The sequence below is a fragment of the Perognathus longimembris genome, chromosome 15 (genome assembly GCF_023159225.1).
Source record: "Perognathus longimembris pacificus isolate PPM17 chromosome 15, ASM2315922v1, whole genome shotgun sequence".
Classification (NCBI taxonomy): domain Eukaryota; kingdom Metazoa; phylum Chordata; class Mammalia; order Rodentia; family Heteromyidae; genus Perognathus; species Perognathus longimembris.
The window spans coordinates 56,769,831-56,790,495 of NC_063175.1; the positions used below are offsets into that span (position 1 = coordinate 56,769,831).

At 47.0% G+C, this 20,665-nt stretch overlaps 1 protein-coding gene and 1 long non-coding RNA gene across 2 annotated transcripts in view; both read left to right on the plus strand.

Moving 5' to 3' along the window:
• Znf407 (zinc finger protein 407) overlaps positions 1-20,665 on the plus strand; it is a 368,981-nt gene that overhangs the window by 318,231 nt on the left and 30,085 nt on the right.
• LOC125363793 lies at positions 626-19,827 on the plus strand. Its single transcript, XR_007213348.1, has 3 exons — positions 626-640; positions 9,289-9,295; positions 19,614-19,827. It is a non-coding gene; the product is annotated as an uncharacterized LOC125363793 (long non-coding RNA).

The window sequence follows — 20,665 nt, forward strand, 5'->3', positions numbered from 1 at the left end:
TGTTCTCTAAAACAAAAGGACTTGCCATTTTTTTCTCCAGAGCTATTGCTTATACAAGGTTTTTATGTCGGAACCGGTGAGCAATCTGATCCATCACAGGTCGTTTCCCAAACTTGGCTGCCATGTGTTTATTGAGTCTGTAGTTTGGGGTTTTCCTTAAGAAAGGTTTACCAAATTCACACACACATGTGCACACGTGGGCACAAATACACACACGGGTGCACTATTTAGGAACTTCACTTCTTCAGATTGAAAACTTTGGGCATAGACTGTCTCATTTTTTTCCTGAGGTTACCACAACTCTATATGGAACTTAAGTTTTTGTCTCCTTAACCTAAAACATTAAGCATAAAACATTTCTTTCCCCCCTAAATTACACTTAGCATTCCCTTTTCGTCCATCCTGGCCCCTCTAGTTAGTAAGCCCCTCGGATAAGTTGGAAAGTTGAGCAAGTATTGAATTCCCCAGCCCTGTGATGTCACCTAGCTTTTTGTGTTGGGTGGCTTGCTTCGGTGTCTGATCATCCCCGTAACATGGTCGCCTCCAACTTGGGAATGTGTGTTGGAAGGGCTGAGTAAGCTGCTTGGCCAACTAAGTTGGCAGTAAAGGAGTTGTGCTTCTTCGTTTGGACCCAGTGCTGGTGAAGGGGCACTCGCTCTATCTGCTGCAAGTCTGGGGTCCAGATGGCTATTGTGGCGAAGTCGTTCGTGAAGGGCGGTGTGTCAGGTTCACCGGATGTGTGTCTGCTCGCTGGCCAAGTGTGTGTAGGTACAAGCCTCCAACCTGGCTCCTCGATAGGTCCTCCTGGGTTCCTCACATGGACCCTCCGGCTGCCTCTCATCTCATAATTGTGCTTTGCTAGTTTTATATTTCTTCACAATCACAGCTGTTAGCTTTGGTGATCCTGTCATATTTTTGCTTTATGTTTAATAATTCCTGATCTTATGCTTTCGTTTATTCTTGTTCTTTTTCTGATACCATAAATTTAATGATCATTAACTATTTTTTTTATTTTGTTGGCATTGATACTAAAGATTCTGAATTCCCTCCAGTGATGTATTAGCTGCTTCCTACATGTGCTAATATTTTAGAACGTTTGTACCCATTACATCAAGCCCCACCATGCTCTGTCCTGTTAACTCAGTGCTGAGCACATTCCACTTTAAGGTAGTCTTACACAGTTTAATTCATGTACTGTAAATGATGGGCTGAGCAATAACTGAATTATAGGCCTCACATGTGGCCACACAAATGAAATGAAAATCCCTAGGTCAAGCACATGAGTCCTATTTATTGTACTACTTAAGGACACATGTCTGTCAGCAAGCTCATTTTTAAATGTCAGTGCTTCTGGTAAAATTAAACCACGGGTTCCCGGCTGAGATAATGGGATCCCTAGCTAAATGTTGATAGCACAGTGAAATTGTTTTTGTTAGGGCCGATGAGAGAGAGCGCGAGAGCGGTGGGGGGGAGGGGGTAGCACAGGGTAAGGTCTTAGGACACCGGGCATTGTTGTGCCTGCCCCACAGATTCACCATGGTCCGTCTTCACAGCGGCTCCTGGAGAGAGTTGTAAAGTGAATTCCCAGCGCTTACGTCACCCGTGAGGGTCCACGCAGCAGCGTGGGTTTGAATCCGTTCACCGTCACCCCAGAGCCCACCTCTCCACAGCTGCACTACCCGCGCTTCCACGAGCACAAGGGATTCTGGTCTTGTATTTTATTGTTTCTGAAATCAGAAATTCCAGTAATTTGTTCAGAAACCCGGCGCGCGAGGCCTTGTTTCTTTCGGTCACGGTTGTATTTGTGGCTGAGGGGGGAGGCGGGGGGCCGCGACCCCTCCTCCTAGCGTCCCCAGGCACTTTCCCACTCCCTGCCTGTCAGATGGCTGAGAAAGGCCGGAGATGCGCGTCTCCAGGGAGCCGGGTGGGGGCGGGATGCTCTGGAAGTCTGAACAGGTGAGATGGGATATGCAGAGATTTGTGTGAGCCGTTAGTGGAACAGATGAGACAGATAAATCATACCAGAGCTGTGTGTACAGCCAAATTCCCCAAAAGTACAGCACTTACGTGTCACCAAATAATGAGTGGGCCTCTGGGGTGGTTTTCCGCCCCTTGCGTGTGACTGCCAGGCCCAGGCGCGCGCACACGGGGGCTCGGGGTCCCGGCCATGGGGACAAGCAGACACAGACGCAGGTGTACGGAATGTTCCAGTCCCCTCCGGGTCAGTGAGGAGCGTGGACAGCACTGTCTGCCCGGGTGCTTCGAGTGTGCAGCCGAGGTAGAGCCAGAAGGAGCAGCCCCTGCTGTCTCGAGTGTCACCCGAGAGCTGAGGCATTTCTCACGACCTACACCCTTCCCCGTGTACTGGACAATGCAGCGGCTGCGTGCCTTCTCTTCATAGACCGCGCAAAATGAGTCTTCTTCTTCAGGCAGAAGCATATGTTTGTATCGAAAGCGAGTCTTAAATCTAGGAATAGACCTTGTCAAGAGCAGTCACATACCCATGATAACAGCAGGGGAAGCAGAGTCTCCGAGCAGGCCCAAGAAACCCCTGTGTCCACTGCACCCCAACTCTCGGGCTGCGAGTGGGAACCAGGGAGGAAATGAAGCTCTGGGAAACCTGTATGGACAGCAGGATGGAAGCCTAAAGTAATAGTGGACTTAGAACAAACACGCCAACACAAGCTTGCATCGTGGGAGGAGCTGACAGCCTCCCAGAGAGGGGACAGGAATAACATTCAATTATATTTAACTCAGCCATTTGTTCTTTTCCTTTAGATCAACAGGTACAGATGTAACAATTTGTTGGACTAAGGGCATCACATACAATAGAGTGGACATATCACAGTTTCCCTTAGATTTGTGTATCTGCATTGTTTTGACTCACTGTCGCAGCAAGCAATGCTATGTTGAATGTTATTGCTTATGAAATAGGTTTGCTTCCAATCCATCTGAATCTCATGAAAGGAAAATGTAAGAGTAGAAAACAGTGATTCTTTTTTACATATTTCCCCAAATCAGAAAATACTTGTAATCAGGGTGCAGGTGACTGAGACCAGAGGGTCACAGGTGGAGGCCAGTTGGGCAGAAAAGTCCATGTGAAAAAGCCAAGCAAGAACTCAAGGCCCCGAGTTCAAGTCTTAGTTCCAGCAAAAAGAGAAAGAAAGAAAAAAATATTTTACGCAATATTACCTGGATCTTTGTTGAATGAAATTAGGAATATTGGGTTTGGGGTTTTTTTTATCTCAGTATTCTTACTATACCAAATAGTTTGTTTTAGGCGGTATCATTTATGTAAACTGAACGTGTCTTCACGGGCATCATGACTGGGGAAAACTTGATGTGCTTGTTTGAAAGGTTTTCCATATAAATTTTATCTAGTAACAAGCTGATTTCTTCTGGCAAGTGTTCAGAAAGGATTTTTACTAGCCCAGCAAACTTTACATAAATATTCATTGAGAATAGTGTATTTGACTTTGTATTTTGTGTTTAAATATTTACTATGTGACATATTAAACTTGTTCTTTTAAGCCTACAAACACAAGTTTCTACTTGATCACTGATGTGTTTAAACATGACAGTGAGTCAGTATTCCTAAGATTACCTCAGCTGTTTGACATGACCTTTGAACTCTTACATTGCCACAGGTGCCCTCAGTACCTGTAGCACGTCTCTGGCCCCAGTCTCGCAATCCTTTTCCACGCACCGTGTGGCTTAGCTATGGCGAACACCATTGTGTTTTAGAGGCTGACGGTGCCATGACGTCAGAACGGGAGGACACCCGAGTGTGTGGTGATGTCAGAACGGAGCGACGGTAGCCCGGGGACACAGTGTGATGATGTCAGAACGGAGGGGCGGCACGCTGTGGGGACAGAAAGCAGGTGGTCTGTAACATGTCACCGCGTACAGTGTGTGTTCCAGTTTCCGTACACCTTGCCAGAGACTCACTGCAGTGTCTTCACATAAAAGCATGTCTTCCAATAAGGGGGAATTTGACTGTTTTAAAATCTCTACAGTAGATCAAGGATGAGGAGAAAGGTCCTGATTCTGTTGTGAACTAGCTGTTTTGTGATTCCATTTGTTACTGAATGTTAACTTCAAAATAATAAAAGGGGGCTATAACCATTTTATGGGTGGCTTGTTTTAGTCATTAAAATATGTATCTGTTTTTTTCTTTTTCTTTTTTTGCTCTGGTTGGTTGATTTTTCCTTCCTTCCTTCCTTCCTTCCTTCCTTCCTTCCTTCCTTCCTTCCTTCCTTCCTTCCTTCCTTCCTTCCTCTCCCCCCCCCCTCTCTTTTTCTTTCTTCATTACTGGGGATTGAACTTGGGGCCTTACGCTTGCTAAACAGATGCTCTACACCTGGAGCCACACTATGCTGTTAGCTGTTTATTTGTTGGCCTGGCTGGCCTTGAACTGTTGATCTTTCTATGTCTGTTTGGTTGTTGTTGTTGTTGCTGCTGCTGCTGGTCCCGGAGCTTGAACTCTGGGCCTAAGCACTGTCCCTGAGCTTGTGCTCAAGGCTAACACTTGAGCCACAGTGTCACTACTGGTTTTTTGTGGTTACTTGGAGGTAAGAGGCTCACAGACTTTCCTGCCAGGGCTGGCTTCAAACTGTGACCCTCAGATCTGAGTCTCTTGAGTAGCTAAGATTACAGGCGTGAGCCACCGGCACCCTAGATCCATTTTTAATTAATTCATTACAAGTGTGTATTCATTTTAAATCTGTATCTTTTTCTAAGTTCAGCTACTAAATCCTTAGAGGAAGTTTTTTCTCTAAGTTCTGCTACCAAATCCTTAGAGTAATTTTTTTTTCAAATTAACTCAGTATTACTAATGGCCAGAAGATTTCTTTTTGTTTTGTTTTACACGTTAATGGCTCACAGGAGGTTTGCGCACCACGTGTCCTAGCCGTGTGATCGCAGCCTGGCACGCGGAACTCTGTAATGAGCAGAAGGGACCAGGGCCTGGCGCCCGGGAAGTTGCAAACTTCGTCCCCCTATGTTTGCTGTATATGTTTAGCCTATAATTGAGTACAATACACAGCCGTTTTGCTGTGCTGCAGTTCACCTACGTGGGAGTCAGGGTACATATTTAATGCCTGATTTACAAAGGAAAATAGATGCAGTGACATGCGGGCAACGGAGGAGCTCGTGTTCCTCTTGTAGAGGAGAGGTGGTGTTTCACGGCAGGAATTGTTGTAGATCCATATCTATTAAGTGATGAGTAGTTGGGTTTTTTTTTTCCCCTTTTGCACTTTTAATGACAAACTCAAATCGAAACTGAGAAAAGAATCCCAGAAAAGAATCCCCACTTACTTAGAGTACACCTCCTTCTTTCCTCCTTTATCCCTGTCTAAAAAAAGGTTTTTGTCTAAAAGAAAAGGAAAAAAAAAAAAAACATGAAGCTTAGTTACTAGAGGAAAGAAAGCCTGCAGAACTGTTCTCTGGATTTCTGCCCATGAAACAAGGTGAAAACAGAAGCATTCACATGTACTGAAATGTGTGCTAATTGGAGAGGACTCGTGTCATGGTTACGGGGCATAATTTATTCCATGCGAGTAGCAAGTAGAAAGCCAGGAGAGCTGGACAGCTGACCAGCCTGGGCCCGGCCTTTCCCAGAGCCACCATGGAGCCACTGAAAAGCTCAGGAAACGCCGTCCATTGCTAAAAATAACCAAGCGTGCTGGCTGCTTTCATGTTGTCTATTGTATTTCATTGACTTTTGCCTTTTGACAGATAAATGACATGCAGAACATTGTTGGCACACTTAAGTTCAGTCTATTAATGTCCAGGGTCCTGCTCTGTTTAGCTGGAGTTCTTGAGGACATTTATTTGGTCAGCCCTTGACATTTCTGTTGCTAAGAAGGCCTTAGACTGTGAGTCGAATCCTCTAAAAAAGCCTTCTAATGTCTAAGGGCAAACCTTGAACTCTGTATAGCTGCCCCCAGAGGAACAGTGGTGTCTGCTTAGCCCACCCCAAGCTCAGTACAGAGATGAGGGCGTGGGTCCAGGTCACGATGCCCACCCAGTGTCTCCTTTGACTTGAGGGGAAAACTGAGGGAGAGCAAAGGATGGGGGACACAGTCCCAAAGAGATGTTCTCCTTACCGGACTTACAAAACAGTAACCCTTCTGTATAATACCTTAATAATAACAATAAAATTGCAACTTCGCTTTCTAAAAAGAAAGGCATGACACTTTTACTTGGCCACCCAGGGTCTTCAGAAATTCTGTTTTTGTGTATTGTTGCCTCTCTCATCGCTTTACCTTCCTCTCCTCCACAGTTCCAAACCTCGCAGCCTTTCACTCATTCAAAAGCAGTCCTGGTCCTTTTCTCAACCTCTGGCTGACAGGTAAACGGCCTTGGCTTAATTTTTCCAACCCAACTCATCTCTACTACCTTCTTGGAGGCTGAGCCATTTTCTTCATTCTAGTTTGTCACTAAATATTGTGCCAAATAAGTGGAAAGTCAGATTTGCAGAAAGGTACATACAACTGCACATTCTTAACCAAATCGGGGCTTCCCTTTCCAGATAAATGATTCCTCTAGTCTTGAAGTTCATCCTTAAATTGGATTCTTATTTGACCATGTTTTTTTTTTTTTTAATTTTTGTCAAACTGATGTATAGAGCGGTTACAGTTTCATATGTTAGGCATTGGATACATTTCTTGTACTGTTTGTTACCTCCTCCCTCATTCCCCCCTCCCTTTATTTGACCATTTTAAAACCATGGGTATTGTTTATGTCTTTGGGGGAGTCAGGGGACAGAGGAATGGAGGGACAAAGCGTAAACAAATGCAGCAGTGGTACTCATTATGATGAAAATGAACTCGACAACTTGTGGGCCCAGACAGGAGAGAAAAACTGGAAGGGACAAAAGGAAGGGTGGCATTGTCCAAAAAGGAATGTACTCATTGCCTGATGTATTAAATAGGTTACCCCTCTGTATGTCACCTTTATAATTACAGTTTTTAAGAAGTGTAAAAATCAACCAAAATAAAATGTAACTGATGAAGTTTAGCATATTAAAAACGGGGACATGTCTCTTTCTCTGTCGCTGTCTCTGCCTCCCTCTCTGTCATGGGGCTTGAACTCGGGGCCTGTTTGCTGTCCCTGAGCTTTTTCACTCAAAGATAGCACTCTGGTGGGTAGTTGGAGATAAGAATCCCACAGACTTTCCTGCCCAAGCTGGCTTCAAACCATGATCCTCAGATCTCTGCCTCCTGAGTAGCTCGGATTATAGGTGCCGGCGCCCAGCTAGGGATGCAATTCCTTTATCTCTGTTAGTCTTTTCTTTTTTTCGGGGGGGGGGGGGGTGGTGGTGGGAGTGGAGGAAGCGGGGGGGGGGGGGCAGAATGCCAGTCATGGACATGGACTTGAACTCAGGGCCTGGCCACTGTCCCTGAGCTTTCCATTTCTGGCCTTTTGGTGGTTAATTGGAAATAAGAGTCTCACAGACTTTCCTTCCTAGGCTAGTTTCAAACCATGATCCTTAGCTATCAGCCTCCTGAGCGGCTAGGATTACAGGTGTGAGCCACTGGCATCCGGTTCCATTGGTTGTTTTAATGGATATTTCAAGACGTTTGATTGTGTTTTCTTCTTATCCAAGCTGAAGGTAAAACTTGATGGCTAGGCAGGGCGGAGTAAACATGCCATCTCAGCTGTGGAGAAGGCGGAGGTGAAAGGATTCAGGGTGGAAGGCCAGTAGAGAACAGAAGTGCTAACAAGCCCTATCTGAAAAACAGCTGAAGTAAAAAGGCTGGGGCTACAGCTCAAGGTAGAAGGCTTGGGCCCTGTGTTCAAACAAAAAAAAAAAAAAAAAAACCCACTAAGACAAGGAAGAAGGAAAAGAGCAAAGCTGAAGGTGATCTATATGTGTTATCTTCTCTAACACATCCAAGAATTGAGGGAATCACGAGGAGGAGAGCCAGCCCGCGGCTCCGTGCTCCCGCGCTCGCAGCCCCTAGTGCACACCAGCGGAGCGGCCAGCCGGCCGCTTTATAGCCATTCCAGAAGCGCACGGTCTTTTATGTGATCTAGATGGTAGGGCGGGGGGTGGGGGGGGGTACTGGGGATTGGACCCATGGCCTTACACTTGCTAGGCAGAGGCTATGCCACTTGAGCCACATAATAGACTTTAAAATAGAACGATGGGGCGGTATTTTAGATGACACATCAATAATTATATGGACATAACAGTTATTAGTAATTTTCTAAAGTCTGGATCGCCTAATCGTCCTAGGCAGGGAGCACTAGACCTCTCACATGCTGAGGTAGCGCTCACCTGCCATTTGCAAACACAATGACACATAACGAGCTATAAAACAAATGAAATCGTCTAAGATGGCGTCTTTATTTCTGAATAAATGAGATGTTTTCCAGTACAGGGAAAGAAAACAATGTAGGGTTGTCTAAAGAATTACACAAAGATAATGGAGAGTTTATGCATTCTTTCTTTATTGATCACTCAGAAAACTTCTGGCTTGCTCACTAGATTGACAGCTGAGTTATTCGCCCTTCCCTGGTGACTGACAACAGGTAATGGAAAGGCTTTTACTGTGCTGGAGCAGCACGGAATATTTCCTAATTTACTACCGTGGTTCTCATCAAAAAAACACTACATCTATCACTTCAATTACTGGAGTTTCACATTCAGTTTAGGGAGACATGTTTCTGTAATGTGACAGGCTTTGCCGACTCCGAGCTCGGCCTGCTCTGCACCCATCACCATAATCGGAGAGACATTCAGGAGAGCAATTGTTACGTTGTTATGTCTTCTAATGGTGTCTGCTGGCAAGAAATAAAACAGACCATAAACTGATAGTTTGGGTAAGGTGTATCTTAGAAAGCCTCTTTTGTCCGCTTAAAAAATGTTCAACAGTCTGAAATGGACAAGAACTATAGGCCGGGCATCAGGATGTCGGGCAAGGATTTTTTGGTGCCATCCTTGCACGGCTAAGTGAAGCACGCGGCCACATCTCCCTACTTCCGTGCTGCTAGAAGGGTTCACACTGACCGGCAGACGTCGACTGAGCTGTCCTTAGGTTTAGGTACTGCGTGCTATCTCAAAGAAAAGTTGATCTCTCCCCGTCCCCCTCCCCATCCCCCAAAGCCTGCCTCATTGGAGAGCTGGAGATCCACGGGATGCAGGGAGGGAAATGGAGAGGGTCAAGTGTGGCGTGTTCTGTAGTGAATATTCAGCTTGTCCATACAGGTTCTGTCCAAAATGCCTGGACCAGAAGTGCTTCAGATTTCAGAGCTTTTAGGCTTTGGAATGTAGGTCGATAGAGAGTGTGTGTGAGTGTGTGTGTGTGTGTGTGTGTGCATGTATACATACTATGAGATACCTTGGGGAGCTCATCTTAGTCCAAATATTAAATTCATCATGTTTCGTATGCTCCTCGTTCCACGCCTCACTTTAGGGGTCCGTACTGTGACGGGGATGGGGACCCGGCAGGTGAGCTGGGGTGAAATTCTACCCCTGTGGCTCAGGTAATTGGGGCTTGGGGCGCATTTTGCATTTCCAGTTTGTCGACTGGGCCACTCAGCCCATGCTAACCAACAGCCTCACGCCATGCCGTGTCCCGACGGTGGTTAGGGGACAGTGACATCCTTCACCTGCCGGAGAGCTGATCAGGGCGAGGTCTCAAAACTTAACCTGAAATCAAGTGGTTCTCCCCCCCCCCCCCGCCCCCCACCGCCGCTGTGCACTGTGGGCCGGGCCGGGCCGGGCTCACCGCCCTTCGGTAGCCCCGTTTGCCAGTCCTGCGTGCAGTCTGGCTCAGCTCCCACCTGCTCCAACACCGCCGCTCAGCCATCCTGCCGAGGCCGCCCGCGGTCTGCACGACTCGATGGTGTCAAATGTGTCTACTGTGACCAGGCACCTGAGTTGTCATTCAGTTTAGCGTTCATTAAGTCGCAGTTACTTGAATTTCTTTGAATCCACCTTGGCTACCGCAGCCGAGTAGGCCGCGCAAGTGGCCCGGTCCCCTTTCCGCCGCAGCCCCCTGTCAAGGCCTGGCTCTCCCGCGCCGGGTGAGCCCGGCCCGGCCCGGCCCAGCCTGGCTTCGCGCGCCCTCAGCCCGCGGCGGGGTCTGGACGGCGCCGCCTCTGCGGAGCCCCCCGGGGCCCTGGCGCCGCCCGCCGCGCTCCCGCAGGAGGCCCGGGGCCGTGCCCCTCGCCTTTCCCCAGCCTCCGCTCCGCCCGGGCCCCGTCTCAGTGCAGCACGTGCACGCCCGGCTCCAGGGCGGCCCGGAGCCCGTGCAGCCCGGCCAGCCGGCGGGACCGCCTCCTACCTCCCGCCTGGCTGGGGAGCACGCCCGCCCGGGCGCCTCGCCGCATCCCGCCGCCGCTCCAGCTGGCGCCGCCTCTTCTCCCAGCCCGGCCTCCCGGGCGCCAAGATGGCGGCGGGCGACGAGCCCAGGGGCGGGCCTGGGGGCCGTGACGTAGATGGGGGCCGCCCCTTTGGGAGGTCCCCTGGAGCTCCACCCTGACGGGCGGGTCAGGCGTCCAATCACAGCCCCTACGCAGGTGCCCGTGCCCCGCCCCTTCCGCCGCCCTCCGACCCAAGTCAAAGAACGGCTCCTTGCCGCCATTAAAGGAGTCTTAGCTCTGACTGGTCCGGGACTGTCTGTGGGTCCCCCGACACCTGGTTGCTCCCTAAAGTGCCTTTGGAGTCATCTGGAATGCTTTTGACCTTGTAGATTTGTGTTATTTCCCCCACATAGAGGCTGCTCCCGGCTATAGCCCCAGAGTTGAGAGAATTAGCTGGCACGTCATAACAAAATTTGGATGATTCAATAGGTGAGAATTAGCAATATGAATAATTTAGCAAAAGGGCCACTATGCAAACTGTGATGCAGAAAATGCTATGAACACAGTGAAGGTATGAGGGCTTAATCCATGGAAGTAAAAAAACAAAAAAAGATCACTCTCGCACATTCATGTAATCCCAGCTACTCAGAAGGTAGAGAGACGGAGACTCATCTCCACCAGTAATCCGGGCACGATGGTCGTGTGTGCACTTCGAGTTACTTTGAGGCATAGTTAAAATGACCAAGGCCCAAGGACAGCCTGGGCAGCGTTAGTAAAATTCCTTGTCCACAAACAATCTGGGCATGGTAGTGATACGTACACCTGTAACCTCCACAGCAGGCATAGGTAAGAAAATTCTAAAACCAGTGAGGCAAAATTGTAAGACCTTATATGAACAATGGGAACAAAAGAGCGGCTGACTCAAGTGGCAGAGCCCCTACCTAGTAAGCTCAAGGCCAGGAGTTGAAACCCAGTACTGGCAAAGCTGCTTTTTAGAAAATAAAATACATAACTCTAGGGTTAGGGTTAGAGTTGGCACATGTTGAAGATGTCAGTGGAGGAGGCAGGGTGAATGGGAGCCTTGCCCTTCAGTGTGACCTTGGGAAGTTTTGTTTGTGCAAGTTTAGAAACTTGGAGTGCCTTTCTGGGTCTTCATCTCTCTCTCACCACCACGTGCACAAGCCTGCCTTAGGCACTGCCTGAAGTCCACCACAGAACGTGGTGAGGAGGGAAACTGTTCACACTCATCTCAAAGTGGCAGAATACTGGAAAACCCCAGTGGCAGCGGCATTCGGTGAGAACCCTAGGCCGCCTCCAATGATGCCACAGGAGCTATTGGGTATAGACATGCTTTTCTGTTGACCCCCAAATTGAACAACTTGAATGCCATGTTTGGCTGTTTTCTGTAGCCTACTAAACTTATGTAACACATAGCAGCCCCCACAAAATACATGAAGTAAACCCAACAACGCCTAATTGTATAAAGGTAAGGCATTCAGCCCCACAAGAGTGAGAAGTAGACTCATCCACAGAACTCAAAGCTGTGACATGACATGTCCACTTATGTCCACTGAAATCATGAAGTCTTACCCTGTATTGCCAAGTGGATCAGATCATGCTTGGGTTTAAATTATGCATATGGCAGGTTCCAGTTCATGGCGTAGAGCAGTCTCCGGCCTCTCTAAACTGAATTTATTCATGTAAGCTGGTGCTATTAGTAGGGTGTACCATGTAAGGGTATAGTAGTAAAATGCATGTGAAAATTACCAATTAGCATATGTCAAATAATAAGCCTCAAACTTACTGTTAACATGCCATTAATTAGTAATTAAATCATATTATGCTAAGCTAAACCATAATATATTTATAATTATTATTATAACATGTATATGTAATTAGTAATGTATCTTATATAGGTAAAATTGACAATTATTAATAGCAGACCTTAATAACTCCCTGTGTTAAATAAAGGTAAGCCAGTCAGTAAGTTGGCTGAATTCTTGGGGATCCATCTACTCAGAGCTACTCTTTGATTTATTTGTCCACAACTGACTACTTTCTTGCTGACTTTCTTTGTTGAGAGCAACCAGAAACCCAAAACCAGCTCTCTAAGATCATTATGGAGGGAGCTGAGGAATCCTAGCTGTGAAATGTTGTCAATTACTCTAGCTATCTAGGTGCTTCCTTGATTGCAAGTATTATGATATAATTTAGTGATTACTCCATCAGTATGTTTGATAAAGCCTACTTTAAAATAGGCAATTCTGTTAGGTTGTCTCTTTGAGCTTGGTTTGTTCATGCTAGACGCTACAGGTGGAATAGTTCACAACTAGTTCCAGGTAGGCATGTGTTAGGCACATCTTCTCAGAGAGCCAGCCCCATGACAAGAGAGCCACTTTCAGTTGGGAGGACTAGGATTGAGGAAGAAAAGAAGGGCCTATAGGAATCTCAAGCTTTCCCCCCAAAATCAGCAACCAGCCAGAGATCTGAAGACTGTTAACAAGTTGCCGTCTAATTATTGAGAAGTGAGCTGGGTGCCGGTGGCTCACCCCTGTAATCCTAGCTACTCAAGAGGCTGAGAGCTGAGAAGTGCGGTTCAAAGCCAGGCCAGGCAGGAAAGTCTGTGAGACTCTCATCTCCCATAAAAACGACGAAGGGAGGGAGGGAGGGATGGGAGCTGTGGCTCAAGTGGTAGAGCACTAGCCTCAAGGAAAAGGAAACTGAGGGACAGTACCCACAATCCGAATTCAAGCCCCAAGATTTTCTTTCTGTGCTACGATGAGAAGGTTACCTTAAGTAGATGAGCAAGAACCCCAGCCCTGTGGACTGATCTCGGGAGGTGTTCCTGTTCCCTAGCTAACAGCTAGAACATTTGAACCTGTAGCATTCATGATAACTTCCTTGCGGGGGTGATTTCTGCATCACCTATGGCTTTTGATTAATTCATCATGTATTCCTATCTTTTAACCACACTTTTACCTAAACTCTCCTGGAAAAAACGTTTTGCATTTTGCTATATACCAAATCAAGAAAGACAGAGAAACAAAGGGGTATGAGTTTACGATGTGTCCCCAAGAAGCCCCTCTGTGACTCGGTCCCGTGTTCATTGTGACACATGTGGTCACACTCATTACCCCTTCTGTGACCCAGGCCGGTGTCCACTGCCACACATGCTATCAGATTCATGGTGCTTCTGTGACCCGGTCCTGTGTTCATTGTCACGCGTGCTGTCAGATTCATGGTGCTTCTGTGACCCGGTCCTGTGTTCATTGTCACGCGTGCTGTCAGATTCATGGTGCTTCTGTGACCCGGTCCCGTGTTCGTTGTCACAGATACTGTTACATTCGTTGCCCGCTTCTATGACCCGGTCCCGTGTTCGTTGTCATTCACGCCGTCAGATTTGCAGCCCCTTCTCTAACCTGGTCCCGTGTTCATTGTCACCCGTGCTGTCAGATTCATGGTGCTTCTGTGACCCAGCCTCGTGTCGATCGTCACATGTGCTGTCACATTGGTCGCACCCTTCTCTGGCCTGGTCCCGTGTTCATGATCACATGTGCTGTTGCATTCGCATGGCACTTGTTAATAAACATTTCAATTGGTAGTTCTGAAAGTTTAGTTTAAAGGGTGATAAATTTAAAGCTCTGTGTAATGGTATATTTTAAAGGAGTTATCTTGAATAATTTCATCTCATAGGCATACACAGTGGCAGATGTTTGCAAATCTTGGTTTAAAACTGATTGAAGTATTTTAAGAAAACTGAAATCATGTCAGTGGTAAAATTTATTTTACCAAGTGCAGATGTAAGACATCAAGTTCTCAGACTGATGGCAGAATTAACAAAAAACACCATCTGGCTCAATAATTACCCGAAAATACCCATATTCTTGGATTTGCTTAATACCACTTAGTTCCCAGCTTTATTTTATCTGAGTTTGCACACCAACGAGACTAGGTTGTACAAAATGGGGACTATTTCCATCTGATCATTTTAAAAAATGTGTGTTTGCATGAATAATGAATCTTTGAATTGTTACTAAACAAGCAAATTATTTGCGTATGTGTCGCATCGGTTATCAAGTTTGCGCATGTGACAGTTTCAACAGCCGTCACGTAAAATGCATAGAGCTGGTAACCATATGTTTTTGCTTGACAAAAAGCTAAAACTCAAGATCAATTTTCAATATGGAATGCACAAATTAACACTTTAAAATGCACTGCAATATGTACAGCTTGGCAAAATGTGCAGAAATAGCACGTTTCTAGATATTAACTGATATCTTTGGATTCGACCTTAAGGTATTCAATCATTTTGATTAAAAGACTGATTTCTCATAAAACCACAGTCGGTTGGCGGCGCAAAGCCAATGACATTTGAGCATTCATATATTTTCATAAACTTTGAACAATGTCAGAGAGACACCTCCTCAATCTTGGCCACACAACAGCGGGCTATTCAATCTTTCTTTAGCTGAAGACAGAAAATTTGAATATCAGCATAGGGTTATAAATGCAGCCGTCAGTTCACGTGGTGCACTCCACGGTGCTTTTTAAGAGCAGATCTGGGCAACGTATAGAACTTTGCGCTTTACTCTCCACCACCGTGTTCCTTCCCCCTCCCCTGCCCCCACAGGCGTTACATGAAAACGCTGCGTTCCGGACGTGCAGTTCCTTTAAACTGGAACCAGAGGGTTGCTTTTAAAAATGGCTGCGTGCAGAAGTAGGGAAGGCCGAGTGCTCTGATGATCTAGATGCCCCAGTGTTTCCTCCGCACCTCTTTCGGCCTTGGAGCGTAATAATTAGTCATTATGTTGCCAGGTGGATGCAGTCCCCTCTGGCCTCCTGAAGAAGGTTTAGCAGAAATTAGATGTTCTTCAAACACTTCTTTATTTTTAGTTGTGTAACTTAGTGCAGAGTGATTATCCTGTACGGCTGGTGAGATGTGTGAGGTTTTCCGTTGGAAATAACGGTGTTGAACAGATTACCATCCAATACAAAGAGCCTCCCCTCTCTCCCCTCCCCCCGCCCGCCGGCTCCAAGCAGATTGGGCAAAAACCATATGGACCATGGGGACAATGAGCAATTCCATCTTGCTCAGACAGAAAATGCAACAACATTCTGTTAAGAGACAATGGAAGCATATTTTAACACATTGCACTGCAAGACAGATATCTGAAAAGGCTAACCTGAATTCCCAGTTCCAACTCCCTTCATACTGAACACACCCTGGGTAGCAGAATGAAGAGCACGGTCATTAGTCCACAAAACATCGAAGAGTTGGTTTCAATAGACACAACCCTGCAGAATTTTGCTTTATTACAAAAATACCTCAATCATTGCTAATAATCCAAGTTGTTTATTTTTGTCTGTTATATAGACACATGTCATCCCCAAAGAACATCAAATGAGATTTGGCATTAGCAAGTAGGGTTACTAATGTCAGATCAGAAGTGGTAGTTATTGATTATATCCTAATTTCAATTGAATGTGTTGTCTGAAACAGAGGAGTAAAATATTGAATGTTTGCAGCTGTTTTTTTTTTATTTTTATAAAAGTATAGCTTAATTCAGTAACCCATTGCCCATAACTCTTACAAACTTGTTTGGAAACGTTGTTCAGTGCTGAGCCAGCATTGCTACTATGTGGTTTCCTAATAAATGTAGGCACATTAGTCCTGTGGAACTGGCCACATGAGTATCCTCAGGAAGTGCATGGAGCAGGGGTCATGAGTGATGATGAGCAGGAGACCACCCTCCCAGGCCTTTGCACCGGAGTACTAACTACATCAGCCCGCCCGTTCATTCAGCCACACTTAGGATGCCAGTCCCCAGGCCCAGTTGAAAGTCTGTCTGGAGGAGGTGCTAAAATAAGGACAAATCCTGACAAGGGACATGTGTGAGAGACAATAGTGAATGGCTGGTGTTGGAAAATTAGACATTGGGGCAGGAATTGGGAAGTCAGCTTGTACCTTCACTGAAAACACGCAGTTCAAGGAGTGGAAGGTTTGAGAACATTCTAGGAAGCGGGTAATTACTAAGCACAAGGACCTCCATGAGAAGAGGACTCTGCAGCACACTGAAGGCAGAGACCCACGAGACCAGCCTATCCGAGAGAGTCGTGATGAGAACGGTGTAGACTGTGGAACAAGTTGTCATAATCCAGGTGACAAAGATACAGGCTGTAAACATGGAAACGGCAGGTGAGGGTTGACAGTGGAGTGCACAGAACTCACCAGTGAACCGGACGTGGAGGGCAGGGCGGGGCAGGGCAGACAGATGACGGATGGCTGCTGAGTTGCCATCTTGATTCAAGGCACAGCAGGTTTAGGAGGCGACCTGGAGTGGGGGTGACGAGCAGGCCCGGGAGGCCAGTGCCGGGGTGAGCGCAGAGGAGCACGAGGATGCAGGCGACCCCAAGGCCGGTGAACCAACACAGGAGGTCAGGGAGGAGTGGTCAGGAAGACCAGAGGGGGCAAGAGCTTCGGGGGGGAGGGCTCGAGGCGGGGTAGAGCTCCCGTGTGGCTCTTCCGCGCTCGCCTTCCAGTCCCCCACCTGGGGCCTCGTCCCCGACGGCTCGCTGACCGACAGCAGGCTCGTGTAAGCGGTGAGGTCCTAAGAACTCAGTCTGCCCTAGCCTCTGCGGGGCCACCGCGGTTCCGGAGGAATCTGATTCTTCGTAGTTATTCATCCAGCAAGCTGTGTTGTATTTACAGAAGTGTGAGTAAGCCACATATTTTTGAGCTTTACTCTGAAAATCCCAGGGGAGACACCTGTGTTCATTTGCTAGGGCAACCATAACAAGTATCGCATGCCAAAAGCCTAACGGCAGATGCTACTTTCTCACGAGCCCGGGGATAGAAGTGAGAGGCTCAGACGTTTGCAAAATTGATCCCTCCTGAAACTTCTCCTTGTGGTTCGTGGACAGCCATTTTGTCCTTGTCCCTTCACTTGGTTGTCCCTTTGTGTGTGTCTGTGTCCCAGTGACCTCATTTTTACTTAAATTACCTCTTCCAAGGCCTTATCCCCCAAATGCAGGCTCCTTCTAAAATACCAGATCTTAGAACTTCAACATGTGAATTCTAGGAGACAGCATTCAGCCACTAATCAACCCAAGGTTCACGTTATCCCAAGTGATTCTGATGCTATTGTGCCTTAAGCCAACTCTAAGAAGAGCGGAACGAGAATGTGCAGAAACGGAGTGCTGAGACACAGGACCAGATATGTCCTTGCTGCTGGCCTAGTGTCCCTCCAAGAAGACCTGGACCAAAGAAGATGGTCCCATGTCCCCCTGAGGGTGTTCTCACATTTACGCACGCACTCTCGTGGTCTCATCCTGTCTTCACGTCTGTGTCTAGCTCCTAGATAGGTGCTGCACCTCTTAATATCATTTATATATCTTATAGGAATGATCTCTTACATCAGGGTGTTACTTACGGATTAGACAGTTTCTAGAGTAGGGAACTGAAATCTTTATCAGGACACTGCCCACAAAAAATCAGTCGGCTCGTTTCCGATGTTGCAAGTGTCTTCATGAATTCGGGCCCTCTTCTTTGGATGCGTGTCATGTGGTGGTTCATAGTTTGGCTCGTGACGTCAGAGGTCAGATCTGACTTCTCCTCCCTGCCATGCCCATCTCCACCGTCCACGTAGGCGAAGGTGGTGAAGCTGACTTCACAAGGTCCTTCGCAGGTCACTTTCCAAGCGGTTAGGAATGCCGTTATGAATATTATACAGCCCGGGTAACTTCTTTTTCAATGAGCCCACGTGGGTGGCCTGTTGGGTTTGGTTTCAGAAGGCGAAAGTTGACGTTCTGCGTGTCACCAACCCCAGGCCTCGTTTGCCGGCAGGAGGCCCGGGTCAGGGCTGGGGGCGGGGTGGGGGGGGCGGGTTTCTGCCCCGAGTGGCGGCTCCCGTGCTGGAGGAGCGTGCTTGCCGCTGTCTCAGGACGGAGGGGGCGCTATGAATATGAATGTGTGCGTGGGGGGGGGGAGCTTCATTACTCCAGCAGACTCGGGCTGCCCGCTTCAGCATGTGGTTTATTGCTTCTTTCTATGCTTTGTCGCACTTTTGTGCACATCGCCGTCCACATGCATGCGTTCAGTGAACCAGCCTTCCAGTGTCACACAGCTATCTATACTTGGCAGTCACAATAAATGACTTCATACTTCAAGATCGTAATAACATCTGAAAGTTAAATGCTTACGCCAAAGCTTCCTCTTAAAGAAAAGCAAACAACCAGAGCATACGCACATGTCCGCATCCCCAGGAATTAGGTACGTGTAGAGCAATGGCAGTGAGGAAAAATTGAAAAACATTTTAAAAAATACATAGATTGGATGAAGACTTACCCTAAAATGAGAGTTTTTGGGGGGGGGGAAATTAATTTGGAAAGTCACGTGATCTTTGGGCAAAAGAAAAACAGGATTTTTGCTTAGTGTGACGACTTCTCTTGGGCAGGTAGCTGCTGCCACTCAGAACCCTCTCGGTATCCTCTGGAGCTGAGCTGTGCTTCACCCGCCTGTAGGTGGCCGTCCCAACATGCCTCGTGTGTGTGTGTGTGTGTGTGCGCGCGCGTGTGCCAACTGCACTGGCTCAGGCCTCCCCCCGCACCCTCTCACAGCCACTGTGAGCCGATTCATAAAAGAAGCTGAACGTCCTAGGCCGCTGAACGGTATCGTAGCCATCCTTCTAAAACGAGCTCTAGGTAATAGGAAAACAGCCATCAAAATGGTAATAGGAGACCCAATGTGTTCTCTGGCTTTCAACAATATTTTCTTTTGTTTAGCGGATTTTTGTGTGACTAGTTTCTCAGGAACCCTGCACATTTTCCCCTTCCTTACCTTGTTCCCATACAAGAGAAAATGGATCGATTTTTTTTTTTTAAAGGACACTGATAGTCATTAGAGTGCAGAGAAAATTGATCAAAATATTAATTAGACTTTTGTTTTGCTAGTTTGCATTAGACAGATGGAGTTCTGATCTTTAACAGCACCATGACTCATGAAACTGCTTGTGTACTAAAATGCCATTATTAACACAACAGTAGTTTTCAGCAGTTGGTAATTATTGGCATAATTAAACATTTATCAAGAAACGAGTATTTATCATTCATTAAACTTTCATTAAAAATCCATCTTAGCCCAGGCTAGATTAGCCAGTGATTTTCACAAGATAACTTCCTAACTCCTGGCAGGAGAATATAGAGCATTTCTATAATAAGCAAAGTTGTACACAAGGTAATGTTCCAGGGTTTGTGGGCAATTATGGGGTTCCAGACTCATTTTATAGTAAGTGTTTGTTAAGACTTGGACCCAGCATGAGAGGGTACTTGATGGTATTCTTTGGGGTTTTCAGCACTTGGCACTTTGTAGCAGCCTATCTATGAAAATGTGTCACCCTTCACAGAGAAAAGTTACTACTAAGCAAGCTTTGTATTGACATAGTTTAAATTCCCCCCAAACGTGGGTTTTAAATGGCTTAGGGTATGAGATTTTATATTGCAAAGGGACAAGCCAGGACAGAGTAGAGGGCGGTAGACACAAAGACCCCACTCAGTGATGCCTTCCACCGGCCCCATGGCCTGCCCAGTTCCTGGCTGCCCTGTGGGCCTCCAAAACACTGCCCGTCAAACTGGGGCTTTTCCATGCCACGGGGTGTGGCGTCACTGACTGCACAGCGACTGTGATCCGGAGGTCATGTTCAGATTGGCCATTGTAAATAATAGCACAGTAAGCGTGGGAGTGAAGGTCTTGAGAAACCTCTGTACCGTTTTCCACAGTGGCTACACGAATTTGCATTCGCACTGACAGTGTTCGGAACCGCCCAATGGTCTCGTGCTTCTGTCTTATTCAGAAGCTGAAACCTTGTGACATGTTATCCTCATGGCATTCCAGTACCCTCTTCTCTTGATTTGAAGGTGGGTGTGCGAAATCCCATCCTGTGGTCCGGATGCTTGCTCGGCCATAGTTGGTGCCCTGCACATGAGGTGAAAACTCGTGCTGGGTGTCCTCATCCAGACAACACGGGAGAGAAAAAAATAATAGTAGATGAGGAAGAGCGCTCAGAAGCCATCTCCACACACAGGCCACTGCTTCAAATCTTATTCTACACTCAGCAACTTCCTTTTTGTTTTCTCTTGGGCAGAAAATTTACTGTATCAGTGCTTTTGTGTCACAAGAATGAATTGAATTTGTACCCTTTGGTGCAAACAACAGTAGACAGAGTGGTAACCTAGTGGAAAACAAATAGACACCCCGTCCCTTTGGGGATTCGGAGAGGTTCAGAAAGACGGAGCTGACGGTAGAGAGGTGGCAGATAGAAAGAGGCCAAGGCAGGAATGGATCCCGCGGTCATTT